Consider the following 14,275-nt stretch of genomic DNA (forward strand, 5'->3'; position numbering starts at 1 on the left):
TGTCACTATTTACCAGGCACACAACTAGTTCGTCCCGTCACTTGTTATTATAAAAAACCACATACTGTCGCGTACATACGCGTGGGCGTAGTATATAATATTGTGTGGTGGTTACGTAGTTACTACTTATGTATAGTTTTTTAGTAGTACAGCTCCTTGTGTTTGAGTTCGTCCAGGGCCACTTTACCTATTTCTGCCGCTAAGCAGAAACGTGAGCATTGCTGCATTTCGGTTTCGAAGGTTGCTGGTGAAATTACAGGCAGACATGGGACTTGTCAACTTATATACCCGTGTTGGACGCAGTGGCAGTGCCCCTTAGATCTTTGTGATTCAAAGCTCCGACGACTTGTTCGTCCCGTCACTGGTTATTATAAAAAAAATGTGTTTTCCATTAGGGGGCAAAAATTTTAACATTCTAATTTTTTTTTATATTCCTTGACTGATTGCGTTAGATTCTGATGATCAATAATCGTCCTATTAGCATTGTATTCAAAGTGAATAAATCAATGTTGTGTCATTCATTTAGCCAAATAAATATATATTCAAAATTGGTTTAAATTAAACGATACTTTTACAGTCTGTCAGCCATGTTCACTTAGTTCTTTGAATTTTTTCTTTATTTCCCACTCAAAGAACTAGAAATCAGGTGTGAGACGACAGCTTTCGGCGGTATTAGTTTGTGTCTCTTTTTCGTTGATCTTTATGTTTTCAGTTAAAAACATAAAGAACTTAAGAAATAGAATTGCTCATAAATTTGTGAATGATATCTGCACTATCACTGAATATTTATTCGATTATAAAGATTTGTTACGTCTATTATTCACTTGAATTATATACGGAATTTGCCAATTTTATTTACCAGAAACTAGTCTCATGCTTCAGTAATTCAATCTTCGCTACGACTGATTGATCCTCGTTGCGGTTTGAGAAGGTTACATTGCGTGCTGGATTAGGATGTGTAGACATTGATGTCTAAATGGGAAAGTAGTGGAGCGAGATTCTACGTGGTGCGGCAGTAAGATCAAGCAGGCGTGATAGCGACCTAGGTTGACCGATGCGCGGGGGAACGAACGCAGCGATCGCTAGCGAAGTATGTGCAGTCGCTTTTTCGCACGGAATGGAGACGCTTGTCAACCGTTCCTGACGCCAAACGGATTCCGATTCAAATATTTGAATTTCGAAAACCGGATTCGGTTTTTAGGCATAAACTTTTCAAAGAAACTGAGACGTGAACGTGTGTCATAAAAGTTGTATGGATTTTTTGTGATAATTATTTCAACTTTCATCGTCTTAACTACGGTAAGTGTATAAGTTATTTATTTTGGTAGTAAATTCAATTGAATCTTAATATTTAAAAAAAAATATACTACGTAAAATGGCCAACAATTTTCCTGACAGAAAAAGTTTAGCATGAGTTTTTCAGCCGGTTTCATTTGCAGTTGTTTTTTGTACTGCCGTCGTAATAGTTTGATAATCGTAACGTAATTTTATAATAACGCGAGATAGCGTGCTTCTTTAATAATGTAGTATTACCAGAGTTTTCATTTTCTGCTATTTATGCCGATGTTTTGAGGATTAGGTGCTTTGCGTAATAACACAATTTAAAATTATATATCATCGATCGTGCGAACTTACGTGATGAATTTGTCACTAAGTATTTCGTGGTGATCTTATTGTTTTTAAATTATGTTATAATGAATAAATTTTTATATTTTGTAGCCATAGAGATACGGCGAAAAGCTTTGGTCAAAAAGATATTCTTTTTTAAATATTTTTTAATTGTGGATGAAAACACAGCTTCGCGTTACAGACACCGTTAAAAAATTTAAAATTTATATTATTGACAAAAAAACGACCTTAAATGTTTATGGAATTACGTCTATTTGCCATGTTTTATTGAAGTTGAATAAACCAGACCCATCCCCTAATTTTCCACTCTCAGAGGTGGAATAGTTTCTTCAAATTTGAATAGAAACACTTCTGAGATAGCACCTTTTCAAAAAAAAAATTATCAGAAATGTCTGAGTAATCGCGTAACATACAAAAAAGTCGAATTGAGAACCTCATCCTTTTTTTCAAGTTGGTTAAAAATAGTTCTTAAAAAAAATACTAACTAAAATATTAAATATTAGCTTCCGACGTAATAGAATGCATGTAAAGACGGATCTGCTTTTATAATTCGTTTAAGAATATGGAGTTCGTAATAATGATAATAATTATAGTACCGCAAATAAGCAAACAACTAAAACGAAATATACTACACTAAAAAGAAAAATCATGTGCGAAAACATGTTTTACGGCCACATATCCGCGTAGAAAAGACATCAACGTACGCCTTGCCCAACTTACGTAACTTAATGTTACACTTAACCTGCCACTTTGTGTACTTACTTGTGTAAAGTGGAGCACTAGTAAGTTTGAATTAAGTGATTACGTATTGACGTGTTACTTAGCTAGCTTAGTAACATTTTTTAACTTTTAGTTTAAATGTTTTAATTCAATACAAGCTGATTTTGTAGTAGATATTTTAATTTTAGTGTAATATCATACGTTGCCCTGATAACCCGATGAACCCGAGACCAGTAGTCAAGCCATTTGACCACGGAAAACAAATATTATTTTTTCCGGATTTCAAATCGCATACATTTGTTTTTGAAATATAAATTAAGTTATAGTTCAGAATAAAGTGGTTTGCATTAATATTAGACATAATTGTTTAATGACTAATATGATATCAGTTAGCCGTGACCATGGGATTTTATAAAACAATAACAAATATACACGTTATCAATCCGGAAAAAATGGTCGATCTTCTGAGGGCTAGGTACATTTAGTTGTAGATGGCAACAAGTCTGCTCCTCACGGTATTAATGCTGACGTACCTCAGAGATCTATCCTTTCCGCCACTCTATTTGCTGCATATCGGCGACCTGCTGCTGATGCTCGGTACTTTTTAATTGCTCCACGTGGAACTGAGTACTTGGACCTACTGGGAATAAACCGTTCCAAATTACAAATACTTAAAAACTCCATATTTATATTAACTTTAGTTTGTCATAAACTCAGCTAAAATGGACTTTATAGACAACACATAATATGCTAATATAATTCGCCATTAAAATGAAAACACTAATAATCAGAAGTTCGTGAATTTACATTAATTTAAAGTTACAAATTTTACTGAAATCGGTGAACGGAAACTGGGTGAAATCCTATAAACCGGGTTTGTGGAATATTTTCTTCAAATTTGATACTGAGGCACCCCTTCCCAAAAAAAAAGATTCATTGAAATCGATTCACAAATATCGGAGTAATTACGTAACATATACAAAAAAGACAGTCGGATTGAGAACCTCCTCCTTTTTTTGAAGTCGAGTCGTATAATTACACGTATTTGCTAAGTTTTATCGAAACCGGTCACCGGAAAGTACGCCTAGTCGGATTCGGATCCCCTAGTTTGCCACCTTTAGAGGTGGAAAACTTTCTTCAAATTTAAATGGTATCCTCTATCTAATAAAAAAGAAACATCGTACACACAAAGGAGGTGTCGCGTAACAAACATACCAAAAAATATTGTCAAATTGAGAACCTCCTTCTTTTTTGAAGTTGAAAAAGAAACATTATGATCTAAATTTAACAATGTATATTTGTAAAGATGACATGCATTAAGTGATCTATAGGAAGATTAGTTTCTACGAATATCTATTTAATTCTCTAAATAAATAAATAAATAACGCACACACTCAACATACTTACTTTGTTGTACGTTTGTATGAGAACGGGAGTTAGGTGTAATTATAAAAAGAACATTGTTATTAGTGGTTATTACAATGTATGGGAGGTTTTTAACATCTTAAACATTTTAATTTCATTTTAACTTTAGTAACGGATATAATTAATAATAATAATGTGCTAAATAACACAACTATTACCTACCTGGTCTGAATTCCTCAATTAGGGAATTCCTTGTATTATAAGTGCCAGAACAATTGAGTGCACTAGGAGACACTACTCAAAATACCGAAAACAGAACCAATTAAAAAGTTCATTTTTCAAATTGAATCTACTGAGAATCGAATCCGTGACCGACTCATCTAGCTCCTACAGTGCACATTTTGATACACAATTTGGTATCACAATCGCAAGTGTATACACAGAGTACCCAAGGAAAGATATCGACACATAGATGTAAATTACAAACTTTTCAAAATTTAATTACGTCACAACACGGAATATAAAAATCGGAATCGAATTATGTACATACTTAAGTAATTATTTTTCGTCAAAATTTTTATTTTCATTTATACAAAAATTTTCTTTTGTTTATTTCAAAATTATAATATAATATTATTAAAAAAATTGGAGTACTACTTAAAATATAATTGCTAAAATTTAAAATTGGAAATTGTGCCCTAATGATATTAACGGACCGAATGGAAGACTGCGAGAATTGGCAGCTACTTTGTCCAACGTTGGCACAACTATATTAACGGGAAACGCTGAGGAAAAGAGAAATATTAATATTAACTCTAATTAGAGGTCTCACTAAAAGTTGTTTAAAAGTTGTTTATTTTCCAATTTTGATTCTGCGTTTATAGGTAATCAAACTCAGTGACATTTAAAATTTCTCGATAAATTATACAGGTTGACAGGTTGAACGAGATAAGCATTTAAAGAGGCAAACGAGTAGCAGATATCTAATCCGAATATGTAAAAAATCGCCGCTAAACATAAGAAAAACAGGGTTTGATTTGACCTTGCAGGGCACTTGCTGTATGTCCGATTGACGCGGTATCTCACGCAGAGTATTACAAAATATTAAAGGCAGTATTTTCCTCAGAGAAAAATATTTAAAAATAAGGTAGTTTTTTTACATTTTCGGTATGGTAATCAGCTACTAATTTGCCCCTTTAAATATTTATCTCGTTCGTTCAACCTGTCACCCTGTATATGTTCAAAATAACAGGAACACAAAAACTTATAATTTTCTACCAAAAGCGCTTAACTCCAAAACAATGGAACCAATTTTCAAACCTTACCTTACCGATACATTTTCGTAGCAATGTTTTTTTTCTAAGCCCATGATCCTATTCATCAAAAATATTATATCTATCTTACGAAATACCTCAGCCTCACCATCATTCATCCTATTAAATGGATATTGCAAAAGTATCAATTTTCGTACCGTTCGCCGCTTTACCGATATGCGATCACTTTTGTTGCTCTCCACATTTAATTTTCTTTTTAAAAACGGTATGCGCAGGAATGAATCAGTACAAGTGACATGACGTATTCCTCACACGCTATACTGAATCCAATTTCTTCCTTACTCCATATACTAAAACAATAACTACAACAGCTATTGAAGACTTTGTATGGTGGTTGAAAATAGCGAGTCATAATTAAGCGTCAATGCATGCAATGAAACTGGTTAACATCACTTTTCTGTTAACTTTCACGCTGCAAAAACTTGTGGCGGAAGCATTTAGCCGGAAACAGGTATACACGCTGCATCGGCGATTAAATAGTATGTTATTACGCTCACAATTAATATATGGATATTAAGTTTCCAAAATTAATAAGTGTTTATTGAATCAGATGATTAAGAAAAAATGGCGTACCAGCATGAACAACTGTAGCATATTTCGATTTTATGTTTTTTTGGTACCGTTTCAACATATTTATTTCTACGGATTTAAAAATGGATTCTTAATAGAGAGTCGCTGTGACACTTGAGTGATTTAGATACTTAGATGTCAGGCCCTTCTCTCACCGGTGTAAGCAGAAACAGTAGAGCTCCTTGTGAAAGAGCTCGTCCAGTGAATTACTGCCACCTTACTTATTTCTGCCACAAAACAGTAATGTGACCGTCACTGCGTTCCGGTTCAGAAGGGTAAAAGTGCTGGTGAAATTACAGGCACATGGAACTTGTCAACTTATGTCTCATGATGACTGACGCAGTGACAGTGCCCCTAAGATCTTTGCGATTTAAAGCTCTGAGTGGCACTGTAACGTCCCTAATTTCATCACGTCATCGCTTTAGAATATATTTTTAATTATTCCGAAGATATTTATTTAATTTCATTTCAATTACCATACCAACATACGTTTAACCAAAACGAGTATCTTTTTATAAAATGCAGTGAAAGATTGTGACTGTGGTTACATATTTCCTTCGTGCTATCTGTTTGTTCTTAACATGCGCTTTATAGCATCCAAAAGTTCTTTATGGAATAATGAGAAATGAAATTAATGAGAAATCACCTTTCACCTGTGGCGCCAACTGGTGGTGCAAAAATTAGAAAACAGAAATGTTAAACTAAAATTTACTTAAATAAAGACAAATTGTTTTTATACGGAAAATATGCTAATAAAAGTGTAAGTGTAACCATGTTTTTTTTTTTTAACTAACATTCGGATGACATCAAAGTTTTAATACGTAAGTCCGTAAATGTTACATTGGTTTTTAATACGTTTTAATGGTGTTATCGTGTACCAGGACCTCATAATTCAAGTAAGACTGAAAATAACAAGTTCCTGATAGTATAACCTCTTATAGACTCTCATAAAATACGCTTCGAAAAGGCGGATACATACCAGGAATCTCGCGAGCCGAATGAGCGTGCTCTATAATGTCGAGGTGGATTTATCGCTTCCACGATCGTGGCAATTACAATATCATTACCATTGAAGGCAAATTAATCACTATATATAGGTGGTCGAAGAGTCACTGAACTCGTCTTTACGAATCTTTTGATGGTAATGAAAATTATATTTACTCAAGTTCATTGTTAATGAATGAATGATGAGTTGAAATTGAATAGATCTTGATGTCCGAATGTTTTGGACTATGGGCTCTGGATGCGGAGGTTCTGGTTTCGATCCCCGGTAGGACCAATGTGGAAATAAATTTTTGTAGATTGGTTCTGGTCTGGATATTCCGGACAGTGCCCCGGAATGAATTCCTGCTCTGGGATTCATAGTACAGGGAATTAATTACCTATTTTGAGACCAGGCAATGGTTTAGTGTGTTTGTCACATTATTCTATAGCACATTATTATATAAAAAAAGTGGATTAAAAGGAGATATTATCGCAAAGGTCAAAGGTTTTAGATTTTGCAATTGCGACACATTTGAAATGAAAATTTATTTTTTCTAAAAAAAAAGAAAGAGATAGGGAGAGGAAAATAAAGAGTCAGCCTTGATCGAGCCATTAATTAATATCAAGGATAAAAATAAACTGACTGTTCTTGACAGTCGTCTTCACAAAGTCACAATAGTATTTAATGCAATTATTGCATAATGAGGTTTTTTAAGTCGAGTGGCCTAAGTAACAGATTTTTTTTTAAATATTAATGACGGGTCAAACAAGTCGTGCACCTGATAGTAAGCTACACGCCTTTCCATAACAGTTGCAGTGCCACTCAGAGTTTTATCATCCTGAGACATACGTTGACAAGTTCCGGAAAACAATAATGCTATCATTACTGCTTGGCGGCAGAAGTATGTAAGATGGCAGTATTTCCCTGGACGAACTCTTTCACAAGGAGCTCCATTTCTACTAAAACATATTATTACATTTTAAGTTCTAATTATGTACTATTGCATACAATACTCTACGAGTAAATTTAAATAACAAACACAACCAATATTTAAAGATTATATCTTGTTAACAAACCACGACAACAAACTCAAACGAAAGCCCGCAAATACTATACAAAACAGAAAAAGAGATAGAATAGAATTGTCCGCGATTGGCCAAGTACCACTTATATTTTAACCAGTCATGAGGCAGTGGAGCGTTTAAGTAGCGTCTTTTTTGATATTTTAATTGGCAAAAATACGTCGTTCTTATTTTGAAACTCATTATAGCTCTGTGTACAGAAGTATATTTTTTTTAAGTAATGTAGCGGTACCATAGAAAATAGAATTTTGATTCAGAACTAAAAAGAGCGCCTTTGTGATATGGTAGTACGTATGTGGTCTGTGGGTATGGTTTATGAAATTATAATTGACAGATACATGAGTAGAAAAATTCATATGCCTCTATAATAAGATTCCGGTTGATTAATATTTTTTTAAATATTTTTCAAAGTAATTTTGAAAATGTATAGTGTATACTATGTACGTGTTATAATTAGTTCAGTAAATTAATAATATTAATTCAGTAATTAGTTTAGTAAAGTACCTCGTGAAATTTCGAGGTAAGTTTGTGTGTTTTTTCTATCGTGACAATTTTTAGCAATCGTGTTTTCACACCATATACTAATCTGTGTATATTCTCAATTTTACTATTTTTTTTTTCTAAAGTGATTGATTCAACGACTGTTACGCGGAATCAACCAAAGCCATTTGAGGTTGTATCGATTCTTAAGCATAAAAAGTTAAGGGCTAATTTCGTTCGCAGAATATTTAAACCTCTCTCCTCAAAAGCTACTTTGTAGCAGATGTGGTGGATTTCATATTTCAAATTAACCACGAATTTCATATTTAAAATGGTGCAGTAAATATTCTTTAATCAACTTTCAATTCACCCACAATTTTCGTCGCTGCATTAATATTGCATTTAAAAATGTGTTTATAATAGCATAGTTTCAAAACTGGGACGCGGATTCTTTGTACAGTGTCTTCTATTTTTGCAACTACACTGTCTTACACATAATTCGCAACATCTGAGCAATGTACAGCTAATTATATGCGATTATACATTATATTTTATATGCTTGAAAATTATACGGGAGAATAATGTGCCTACAAGTCATTGTAGTGATTCATAAAACGTGAGCCTACTCGTAGTTTTATAGGAAGTCATTTTAATATAAAATTGGTTATGGTTTGCGGTTTATAAATCGTGTTCTAATAGCAATGTATAAGATTCATATTTAATCCTTTTTTTATTATTATCTTAAATCTAACTATGAAAACAAAAGCAAACGGAATCTTCACTCACTTCTTCTTTGAGAATGGCGCCTTCGCACCCTTGGTGTAATAAGGACACATCTGTTCAGAAGCCTTAGAGCTCCTTGTGAAAGAGTTCGTCCAGGGAAGTACTGCCTACCTTACCTATTTCTGCCGCCAAGCAGTAATGTCAGCATTACTATGTTTCGGTTTTGAAGGGTTGAGGGTGCTGGAGAAATTACAGGCACATGGGACTTTTCAACTTATGCCTCAGGGTGACGGGCGCTGTAGCAGTGGCCCCAGATCTTTGCTCAGATGTAAAGCTTTGAGTGGCACTGCAACTGTTACGGACAGGCGTGTAGATTACCATTAGGCGCATGACTTGTTCGTCCCGTCACTTAATATAATAAAAAAAAAAATAGTTAGGTAATTTTGTATACTATAGTTTTAGATAAGTCTGAAGAAGTAAATGAACAAACATGGTTGACAGGCAGCAAAAACTTATGGGAAAAATAATGACCCTACATTTTTTATCGTGAGAACTAAATTTAATTTAAACCAATTAATTATACAAAGAATATATATTTTTTGTTTAAATGAATAACATAACAATGATTTATTCAATCTGAATACAATGCTAATTCGACAATGATTGATCATCAAACGCAATCGCATTTTTACGCCCTGCCGAAATATGGACTTTGCGTAGTTGGAATAGTAAATTATATTCTGTGGTGGTGTTGTGGGTCATACTCAAAAGATATAGAGTATTTGTCAAAGTTCTTTGTTATTACTTGTACCCTACGGCATTTACATAGGGCACATAGGGCTCGGTTTGTGTAGTTTAACCTATGACTAAGTGTTTACCAACTAACTTTTGTCAAAAACTTGGTCAACGGCAATTCTAAATGGACTATCTTGGGCTTTTGATTTTATTTCATAATAGTACAACTGAAGGTTACATTTTGCATGGTTATTAATTGCTTGAATATACTCTCGAACTTTAAGTAGAGTGATATTTTTCTTACCGTGGCGATGGCACTTCCTATTGTGGCCCAAAACTCAGTCTACCAACCGCGTCACTAGTAACCGCCATTAAATTCTCAAGCGTGCAGGTGTTAGAACACGCAAGACGCGATGTGAGGTGGGCCATAGTTTGAATCGCACCTTAATCCTGATCTCCTCATCCCCTGATCAGCAATCTTTGCGATATAAGCAGTTAGCCTATTGTATATAGTCACAATGCCGGGCACAGACTTCCCTGCACAAAGAGAGCCCTTGAACTGTAGTGCCCACGCGGGTTCAGTGAGGATTGGAAATTTTACACACATCATGAAATTGCTTTGCAGATAACATATGCAAGTCTTCCCACGACGTTTTTCTTTGCCGAAATCTCAAAGGTGCAAGCCCGGTTTCGAATCCATGACCCTCTGCTTGAAAGGCAGTAGGTCAAACTGTTAGGCTAAGGCACGGCTGCTTTTTTGCTTTACGATATAAAGTCAAAGTCAAAGTCAAATAATCTCTATTTCATAGGTAAGCAAATTAAACTTGAAATAGTCATACTGATTAAACTCTACTGCTCATTCGTAAGGCAGAATCCCCTGCGAAGAATGAGCAAGAAACTCTAGGAGTTGGTCTTCGTAAATATACATTTGAATACATTTATTATTACAATGTATAATTTAAATATCTTAGATCGATACTACATGCAAGACCTAAACGGGTCACTACCACGGATTTTTGTCATCCAAGTACGAAGAAGTTGTATAATAATAACCTTTAGTATAAAGTTTTTATTTCACAATAGTTTTAAGCCTCGTAAATAGCAAATTTTGCATATCAATCGGAATACATTGCCCCTTAAATGAATTTGGGACTTTAGGACGTCGACTGTCAAGAACAGCTCGTTCATTTTTATTCCTCCTATTAATGTTATGTCTGTCACTATTTTTTATAGAAAAAAAATATTTTTCTTAACATAAATAACATTTTCATAAACGTACTGTGACGTTAGTGTAAGAATGTTAATCTCTTTAAACTTATTTCTCATAGACACTCTGGGGTTCAGATTGTAAATTACCCTAACCGCACGTTTCTGCAGGACAAAGATTGTATATCTAAGATATAAAGTACCTAAATCACGATTACAATTACGTTTGACGAATTGGAAATAGAGTATACCTTCAATAATGTAATAAGTGTTATTGCATACAAGTTGCTGTGTAAATTAGCGACCATAATTATTAGATTTAATGGTGCATGATTCGGGCGTTGCAACGGCCGCAGTACGTTCTAGGTGAAGAGTTATACGTTAGTGCGGTAGCAAATGTATTTCGTTTTTATAAAATGGGCAACTTGACCGCAGTCTCTTCTTAAGCCACGATATCTTTGAAGATGCATGTTTACTTTGATCGTAATAATAAGGATACACTTGGTAGTCACACAGCCGCGGAGGCACAGGATTGTTACATACTGTGACGATGCCACTTCCTTCATCATCATCATTATTTACTGGTTTCTGGCCACATACTTTGAAAATTTTTAATCGTTCTCGAATGTCTTATACTTCATTCTTATTCTTATGTTGGTTTGTTCCGTCATCATTCTCATCAAAATTCTCGAAGCGAGCGGACGTGCTTATTTATCATCTTGTAAACTCCAACTCCACTTAAATGGTTTTGAAATCATTAGATACATACGCATATAGGCCCTCTTATTCGCATAAAGGCCTTCTTGGGCCTGTCTTTTCCTCTTCTAATAAATTTATGTGGGCCGAGCCTTCTCTTTTATTCTGTTGGACCTACGAGGTCGTTAAAATTTTTAAATGACAGTATGTATGTCAAACAATACGCTTATTTGGTGCTACATTGATGTAATTGTAATTTTGGCAAATTTGGATAAAGGATGTTAATATGTAATTAATTAAGTCTTAATTCAATTATGCCAAAATTGCAATTAAGTCAATGTTGCACTAAATGAGCGAATAATGAAAGATAATATCTATCTTTGCCTTAGGTTTCATGTCAATTATGCCAGATCAAAGGGGTCACATAGTACGTACAAAACGCCTAATCGTTACTCCTTATTAGTCTAATTTCATTAACACGAGACACGACTTTGAAATAATTAGGTCAAATCTATAAAAGTGTTGTTGTAATACTTAGTATTCTGTTTGTTTGTATGATGATGTTTTATGATGCATTTTATGTAGAAGAAATGATATGACTGAATAGGTATTATTGTAATTTATAATCTCAATACAGAGTACTAAAAAATCGACCTCAAAAGTCATTCATTCCCTAGTTTTCCTCCTAAGAGGTAGAATATTTTCTTCAAATGTACATGGAATCACTACTGAGGTACCATTTTTCCAACAATAAAATAATCATCAAAATCGGTTCGAGTTGTTGCGTAACATACATATGAAAAACGTAAAGTCGAATTGGGAACCTCCTCCTTTATTTGAAGTCGATTAATTATACAAATAGCATCTGGCATGGTTTGTTAGGAAACGCTGGTACGAATCCAGCCGGATCGAAGGCATTGTTTTTAAGTGTTCGATCTTTTTGTAATTATAACAAACTAGTGGAGTAATTTCCCAAAAAATAATTAAATATCACGCTGGTGAAGTCCTGACATTCAATAAATTTAATTAGAATTTTTTAAATTACTTTCATTATAAGGTGCCTGATTTGCTCGATTTTTTGATGATCTACAAACTATGCGATATCAATGGTCTGCTTTTTACACAATTATTTTACTCGATTTTGTCTGATCACACATATTGATCGATATAAAATACGATGTTGATCGTTTGTTGCTTACAAATTTACTCGTTTTATTTGATCATACGTGTCGATAGTCAAAAAATCGAGCAAATCTGTACGCGCCTACACAAACGTTCAAATGCCTTAAATATATCCGCCATGTTTCAAAAACAAATTCGTGTAGGATGCAAAAATGTAGGCAGAAGCAGGGCCATTGTCATAAGTCATAACATAAAAATCGAAAATAGCATTCCATTACAATTAATTAACTGGAGGTTTTGTATATGAACATACAACTACAACAAGGCTGTCCAAAATTATTTATTACATAAAAAACAAAACAAGCAAGGCGAATTCGTCATACGAAAAAAAGACAGCACACGAGTCAATGTCGAGTCATACAAAAAATGTTTTTATGAAAGTACAATATAACAAAGGATGAAATTTGGAGGTCACTTCTATCGTTCACACTGGTTACGCAAGATTTGACACGTAAATGATATACAATATGAGCTACTGTTATAGGATGTCGGTAATAGAGCACCCATTCATTGGATTGGTTTGATGACCTCAGTGGCCTGCCGGTTGGCATTGTGGGCAATACTCCCAGGTTCGATTCCTGGAAGGACCTATTTGGGTAATTAACTTTTTTGGTTCTGGGGTAGTGACAATGTAATGTGCCAGACAACCACACGCCTTGTGTCATACGGGATCAATTACCTTTATGACATGACATGCCAACCAGCACAAACTAAAGGTTGCAGTATAGAGGGAGACGTCCCGTTCTTGTCGCATTTACTTGAATACTATGTTCTTATATGTAACGGTATTTACAATAAATCCGTCCCGTACGGGATGCGAAAAATCACTTTACGTATGCTACGACCAATAAAGTGGTAATAGTTTAATTTAATGCGACTTTATTTCTAAATTTTTTACCCGACTGCGGGAGGGTTATGTTTTTCAATTGTATGTATGTTTGTTCATTTACTTTTTCACGCTGTACAGCCTAAACGACTTGTAGTTTTTGACATATTCGGTGTCGTTAGATCGATCGAGACACAAGAGCTTCGGTACTAAAATAACTGTAGATCTTTGTAAGTCAATGTGTAGATCAAACTATATTCAATCCAAGTTTCTCTGATTGTTTACACTTATATAAAGATACCTTAAACATTGAATGCTATCGAACAGACGGTAACCGTCAATAATCCTGTGAATTAAGCGTTAGGCGCAGAAAACTCAATCTCCAGCATTGCAGGAGAATGGATTTTATTTATTTATTTTTTGTTGTGGATAGGCGTATAGCTTACCATCAGGCGCACGACTTGTTCGTCCCGTCACTTGATATTATGAAAAAAATATAGGTATCTTAATTTACAGTTAGTCATGTTATGTGTAAGGGTCGCCTTAAGCGGTGAAAGCCTCCTCCAACTTCTTTCAGCAGACTCCGTCTTGTGCGAATTTTGACCGTTCCTGCTATTTTTGCAATATCATTCCACCTCTTTGATGGCCTGTCTCGTAGTCTTTGCTTATAATGTCCACCCATGGTACCCACTAATTCCGTGTTTCGTGGCTTCGTTCATTCCAACCGGATCGTGGGATGTTT

At 34.5% G+C, this 14,275-nt stretch overlaps 1 protein-coding gene across 2 annotated transcripts in view; it reads left to right on the top strand.

The window, feature by feature from the left end:
- The first annotated feature begins 1,128 nt into the window (after window positions 1–1,128).
- Window positions 1,129–14,275, top strand: part of LOC113228894 (alpha-N-acetylgalactosaminidase) — a 126,540-nt gene continuing 113,393 nt past the window's right edge. Inside the window, exon 1 of one of the 2 annotated variants that reach the window (XM_026462329.1) lies at window positions 1,129–1,299. The gene's annotated coding sequence lies outside the window, so the exon portion shown is untranslated. The remainder of the gene's footprint in view (window positions 1,300–14,275) is intronic. The other variant, XM_026462330.1, reaches the window with a different exon arrangement.

This window comes from Hyposmocoma kahamanoa, unplaced genomic scaffold (assembly GCF_003589595.1).
Source record: "Hyposmocoma kahamanoa isolate Upper Pololo Valley unplaced genomic scaffold, ASM358959v1 262, whole genome shotgun sequence".
In the NCBI taxonomy this organism is placed as follows: domain Eukaryota; kingdom Metazoa; phylum Arthropoda; class Insecta; order Lepidoptera; family Cosmopterigidae; genus Hyposmocoma; species Hyposmocoma kahamanoa.